Genomic DNA, 6,000 nt, shown 5'->3' with positions numbered 1-6,000 from the left:
AGACTGTTCGGAAAATAATGGCACTGATAGCAATCAGGAAGGTACCAAAGAGAAAAAAGGAAGAGAGTACCCCCCCCCTCCCCCAAACACCCCCCACACCTCAACGATGTGACTGACTGCTCATAGAATGTCTTCTTTGTAATTTAGGGGTCAATGATTATGTCTGAGGGTAAGTCTGTTAGATAGCATATGAGTGATTCTGTACTGATATTATTTATGTGCATCAACGCATGAGAAGGGAAAAGGAGGGGCATGCCCTAGATCTACATATAAAATGGATTTTATCCAAAAGATGTTTGAGCCTGTCAGCAAGGGCTCTTTGAAGCCTCTAAGAAAATAGTTTGAGAAAGATGTATTTTATCTGGCTTTGACATTCCTTACTCAGGATGTTTACTTAAATGTAACAGAATCTTTTCATTAGATGACTAACGTACGGTCAGCATTTTTTTGCACAGTAATCTGAAAAATGATACAAATTAAGACTTAACCTGAAGCATGTAATCATTTGATTGGACTAGTTCATTGTTGGAATACACTGTAGATCTTTTCAGTCTGTTAGTGTTTGAGTGGTTGATGGGGTGCTTGCACTGTATGCTCCCCATGAAGTTGAGATCACCGAAAATGTTTCTGAGTATTCTAGGGTCTGTTGGGGTAATGATATAGATCGCATAGGGCAAAGAAGTTTCTGTCGAGCGAGGATATGTGCTTTACAAATCAGTTGAGTACAGGCTATACGAACACAGGAAACTTGAAATCACAGATAGCTCGTACAAACTGGCATTCCCCGACTTAGATCTCTAATTTTTCATTGTCGAGTAACCAGAATTATGGAAGTGTCAAACACATAATTTGTCGATGCCCAATATGTTTGAGTCATCCTTGCCTGACTGTGCTAATTTTTATTATCATATGATGAGTTAACTTGTCTGCAGATGGAGATGATGTAAGTGCTGATGGCAGTGACTGACTGCTGATCAGATCAGGGTTACCATCTGGTTGTCCTGTAGGCCCTAGTTTCTTGTTAGACAATTTGTGATTTGTAAAGTGGTTGAGGGGAGGGTTAGATGCCTTCATTGCTAGTCAGTGGCTTTCCTGGGAAACTGGGTAAAAATATGATGTGGATAATGGATTTATGAAATTATAGATGTGATGGATTTTGTGTAATAATATTAATAACAGGAAAAACTGAACCATTCTGACTGAAAAAGTATGATTTAGGTGGGTTGTAAATTTGTAGATGATGTTCTTGTTCCTCACCTGGTGTCTCACTCCCAAATTAAAGTAGTTCACCTGTTTGATGCCTCTGACACAACTGAACCTCGTGGGTTGTTGGAGGGCACTCACTACTTGTACATTCTACTTCTTTACAATTTCCCCATTTTATCTGTCAATCTTGCTTTTTCTCCTGCAGTGAATGACCATTATTATTGTGTCAATGCCAATGTGTTTTTTTCCCCTAGGACTAAACAACTGGTTACTATGCGTTTATAATTCGCTGACTAAAATTTTTCCTCAAGACTTGTGTTTCAAATTTTTCAATTCATTCCTATTATTTGTCATAACTATGATGTGGACATTCCATCAAGTAGTGAAAGAACAAACTTTGTTTCTGGATTTGGGCATTGCTTGAAGAATCCATGTTTTGTTTTTGTTCTATATGCTTTACTTGATGACATTCCATGTCGACCTAAGACTGATGTCTTTAGAGGTAGTAATAGTAATATAGTAGTATACACAACAATGGAACTTTCTTTTTATCTCGGACTGATGTAGTGCAATCGAGCTCAAAATCCATGCGATAAGTTCTAAGTAAATCAATGCACTTTGATAATATTGCAAGAAAAATGAAAACCTCCAAGTTTTTATTTTCCTTCTGTTAATAGTGTTAAGCAGTGTCGAACAGGTTTAGCATTTTCTTTGTGACAGTAAACATTTATTAATATGCACATGGGGCTTTTGTCCACACTGGTCTGTATTATTAAATTTCAAGGATTTGTTCAGCCAAAGATTGAAGGTAGAAGGTTCGTTCTTCAAGTATAGTTGTAAGATTATAAAATTATCTGCGGTGCCAGTGAATGAAGTGCAAGTATTATCGTCATAGACACATCAAGACCTCCATTTATATATCACATGTATGGAGATAGCAGTCTCATTGTAATGATGAGATTGTTTATATTGCTTTGGATTAGAATGTGCGACATTGTCTGTTGTGCCAATGAATTAATGCAAATAACATACCGTTGCCGTTTTTAAAAAAATGTCTAACCGTGTCTCTGCTTTACAGGGTGACTGAAAAATTTGGAGTTACTCCTTTTTCTTGGGCCAATTACGATACATGTTGGATTTGAATGCAAGACATGTGAGAATGTGAATGAAAGCTAGCCTCGTATGGATTTTAAAAATACATGTAATGTGATTTACAAGTGCGTGATTAAACATTCATTATGTAGCTGTGAATAGTAGGTTGTTGAGACAATTTGTGGCGGTCGGGATTCTCAGCTTTTTAATGGAAATGTCTGAGTTCGGACCTTCTTGGACAATGTAAAATCTAAGTATTTGAGAACTTACCTTGCCTCATATGTCCTTTGCGATGCCTATGTATTGGTCCACCTCTGTCTGCTGAAAGTGTAGCCCAATCCATTTTATGCAATGCAGTTATTATGAGACAGGAACAAATCTGCTTGTGTCATTGACTTTTATTTATGACTTACACAACGCAGACTTAGGTCTAAACCTTAAATTACTCAGAGATTATAATATAATATTGAAGGTTAGATAGAAACCTCATAGTCAATTAGTCGTGAGGAGCTGTACATTCTTTGTTGTGTGGTCTCGATAAATGTTTGTAATGATGTGGTGGTTGTTGTGTTAGTTTTGTTGTACTGTGATGTGTGCATGCATGTTAATGGTGTTGCATGTTCAAAGTCAGACTCTTAATATATAGCTTGTAAAGTTGGCTGTAAGTACAAGAAATAGATTATACCATGCCAAGGTGAGGTGGCCTCGTAGATGTTGTTGTGGTAGGGCTGACCTTTTCAAATTATGGAAGGAAAAGAATTGCTGAGCTAATAGAAAAAAATTTGTTTCAAGGAAGGGCCATAGTTGGAAAATTTGTGATGTACAGCCAAATCTCTCACGTGAAGGGAAGTGTGCACATTGTGTTTTATACATGTACAAAATTGCTTCCTTTGATGTCATCTATGAGGTTATAGTCAAAATCAGTTGTTTTGAATTGGTTCTCAGTGCTGAATTAAGTCGCAACCAGCTGTTATACTTCTCGACTTTGATGAAATTACATTGTTGCCACTTCTCATACTACTCAGTGATATGCAGGGATCTCATATAAATTTATTCTAATAGATATAGTGATATAGGTTTGGCAACGACTTCTTGTGGGAAATCCAGAGAAGGAACATCCCTTTTCTGCCAATTAAATAGAAAAACTAGTGTCAAATAAAATCATGTTTTGTTGCTTATTGGGAAAAAAACAACTTTATAAGTTTCTGTTCTTATGGTTCAATGTTTGTACATGATGTATATTATATTTGTAGACTATTAAGAAATCGATTCCAAACTAGAATAGAAAAAAGTCACTGTACGTAAATTAAATTGAAACTGTTAAAGATGATTTGACCGAATAGGTTTTCCAATCAAATGACAAATAAATGTCAAATAAATTGTCTAAATTTTCTATCTACACTTACTCAGACATAGGAGAGTCTCTTAATGCTGTCTCAAGTTTTTAAAAGGGCTCCGGAGGTTATTTATTTTCAGGATATTCCTCTTGTATAATACATAATACATATATACCATATATATATTTACATTTACACCATGACTATTGTTTTTGTTGTCGTTAATATTCGTAGTGCAATGCTTTTATCATGTGTTCTACGTATGAGATTGAGCAGCCTCTTCTGCCTGTGCTGTCATTTTAGGAGCACAGAATGCTGGAGGAGTTATTGTTCCGTTCCATTTTCCAGTTTTTGCTCACATGAAAATACTTGTTCCTCATTCCTTTCAGTTGTATGATGGGTCTTTTATATTATAATTGTTTGCGGCCAGTCAAAATGAGGTGTACGTAGCTCATTTATGAGGTTATAGTCAAATCCCAGTCAAAATATGACATTCGAGGCAGATTTATGATCATCATCCTGACACATCTGAAATCACTACCCTGTACTCTGGTCAAAAGATTCTTGTTTTGTGAAATTGAAGACTTTCTACATGACTTATTAAATGCTGTTTGAAAGTTTCAATAAAAGGTTACTAAAGCTTCATTCGGACTTGCTGCACATCATATGTGTCTACGCAATTATTAGTTTTGCCCCTTTTGATTTGCTGATTCATGCTATTATTGCTATGCCATTATTGTGCAATGAACTTCTGGTCAAGTCTTGTTTTAATCTGTACTATTTTTTAACCATCCTTCTATTAAGACATATTAAAACTGTTGAGACAGATAACATTGAAGTCTTGCTTCTTTTTTTAAGTTCAGGGAATTGGTTTGCAGTTGATTTGAGTGGGCTCAAATTCTAATCCCTTTCCTTTTGTCTGCTGTTCGCCTGTTTCTGAGCCTGAACTAGTGGATGATAAAATTCTATTTAGTTCTCTATAACGTCACACTCATAATGTAACTGCCTTAGTCATTTTTTGGCAGGTTTGGAGTTTTTGGCTCTGAAATGAAGAGCAGAGCCAGCTTGGTAATATAGTCTGTATAGTTCACTTTGACAAAAGAATAATCCACATATAAAATCAGTTGAGTGTATCAAAATTCCAACATTTCGCATTTTCTCGTTTTCTAAAAATGTCTCTTATGAGTGTGACGATATATATTTTTTGTTCTATTGCAATTCTGTTGCAACCAGTGTCTAGTGCAGTGGTTAGAGTAAGACTCTTTGACTTGCACAAGGAAGACACGAGTTCCATTCGCGTGTGTGGAAGTTATTTATTTTTTTATTGATCATCTCTGCACATGTGCTGGGATGTAATGGTCTATGCTGCCCATGCTGGCTCTGACAAGTAGAGTCAAAGCAGTCTACCTCATAAATAATCTAAGTTGTGTCAGCGGGGGTGTAATGTATAGCTACAATCTTTTCGTATTACAAAAATCTCACTTTTAGTAAGAGTTTTTTAGGTAAGTGTTTTACGGCGCTCACAACTGCATAAGGTCATATGAGCGCATGGGACGCATTATACTTTTTCAGTTGGTAGGAAATTTTGAATTTTGCCTGGGTGGCGGCCAAAACCTACTCTTATCAATTTCAGACCACCAAGGGATCTTTAACGTGCGCAACTTGTACACGGGCCCTCCGAGATTTTTCGCCCTTGTTCGAGAAGGCTAGGTGTAGATCTTTCTTACTAGAAGATCAGGAGTGTGGATGAAAGACAGCAGTAAGAAGAAGCCAAGGAGTAGCAGTAGAAAGGCTGCAAAAAGAGTCAGGAGCCCAGGGGAGGGGGCAAAGGAGGTGAGGGGGTGGGGGCAGAAAGAGGAGACGACAGAACAATGCTAGAGATCACGAAAGGAGGTAGGTGAAAGGAGACAATTTTAGAGCAGTAAATTTTTCAGTCGCTACCCGGATTTGAACCCGAGACCTTTGAAAGAGAGGCCAACACCTTTACCTCTAGGGTACGAGAGCCCCAGTAAGTTTTATGGCATTTGCAAAACAGTAAGGTCATATACGTGCCAAAGATTAGAGGTGTTACAAAAGAGTAACAAACACAAAAAAGAAAAAGGAGAGACAAGGATGATAGATGTTCAATAGGAAAGAAGGAACATACCACACCAGAGCACTCACCAACCACCCACACATCTCCCTTTATCCATCAATGTATTTTTTTTAGTCAAACTACAAATGTAACAGTAGCAGATTTAACAATACAGTCCACGACGGCTTTAAGCACGCCCGCATAAAGCACGTTTCGGACTGAAGCACGCTAAACGGCTCTTACCGAATTTTTGCTATATAAATTACACGCCTTTAAGCACGGTAACTTCGG

This window comes from Aplysia californica, unplaced genomic scaffold, assembly GCF_000002075.1.
Source record: "Aplysia californica isolate F4 #8 unplaced genomic scaffold, AplCal3.0 scaffold00034, whole genome shotgun sequence".
NCBI classification, from domain to species: Eukaryota; Metazoa; Mollusca; class Gastropoda; order Aplysiida; family Aplysiidae; genus Aplysia; species Aplysia californica.
The sequence above is the reverse complement of the archived record's forward strand: the minus strand, read 5'-3'. Positions refer to the sequence as shown.